Below are 995 nucleotides of genomic sequence, written 5' to 3' on the forward strand. Positions count from 1 at the left end.
TCGGGCCCTCGTACATGCGGAGTGGTGTGGTGGCATGTCCAAAGAGGCGGCAAGCGTCTCCGGGGTGTGGCCCCCCTCACGGTCGGCGATGACACGGTAGTAGACGTTCTGCGGAAACGATGCGGCGTGAATATTAGTAAATACTCGGAGCGCGATAAAATCATGAGTTCTTTACATGACGTGGGCCCATGTGCTATAGGACCGATGGTAATTTTTCATAATTTTTCGTGATGGAGAAGTATCTGAACACTTCCCTCTACGCGGATTGCTCTATGACTGTGGCCGGCGGCCTACGGGGGCTAGCATGCCGTCAAATCTTGCGTAGGCGGCCTCTCACAAGTCTGGAAGTGTTGTGGCGGTTGCAAATGCCCGGCACGCGTCTCCGGGGTGTGCCCCCCCTCTCACGAACGGCGCCACCGCCGGCACCTGGAGGGGGGAAACGGACGCGTCGGGTCTACACGGAGTGGATGTAGCTGTGGGTTTGGCCCGGATGTTGCTCCCGGGTGTCCCTATGGGCCGAACTGACACAACCGGGAGGAGAGGTCCACTGGTCAAAGCCCGTCCGTGGGAAGTCAAAGGGCTAGATCTCGTGGTCAAACGCTCCAGGGTTAGGAGGGACGGGGGCCCTGGGGGGTATCAATGCCACCGGAGCGTCGCACCGGCCCCTCATACATGCAGGGTGGTGTGGTGGCATGTCCGAAGAGGCGGCACGCGTCTCCGCCTAACCCTGTAGCATTTGACCACGGGATCTAGCCCTTTGACTTTGCACGGACGGGTTTTGACCAGTGGAACTATCCACCCGGTCGTGTTAGGTCAGCCCATACGAACACTTTAGAGCAACATCCGGGCCAAACCCACAGTAAGATCCCCTCCGTGTAGGCCCGACGCGTCCGTTTCCCCCCTCTAGGTGCCGGCGGTGGCGCCGTCCGTGTGAGGGGGCACACCCCGGAGACGTGTGCCGCCTCTTCGGACATGCCAGCACACCACCCCGCATG

The sequence above is a fragment of the Triticum dicoccoides genome, chromosome 2A (assembly GCF_002162155.2).
Source record: "Triticum dicoccoides isolate Atlit2015 ecotype Zavitan chromosome 2A, WEW_v2.0, whole genome shotgun sequence".
Lineage (NCBI taxonomy): Eukaryota > Viridiplantae > Streptophyta > Magnoliopsida > Poales > Poaceae > Triticum > Triticum dicoccoides.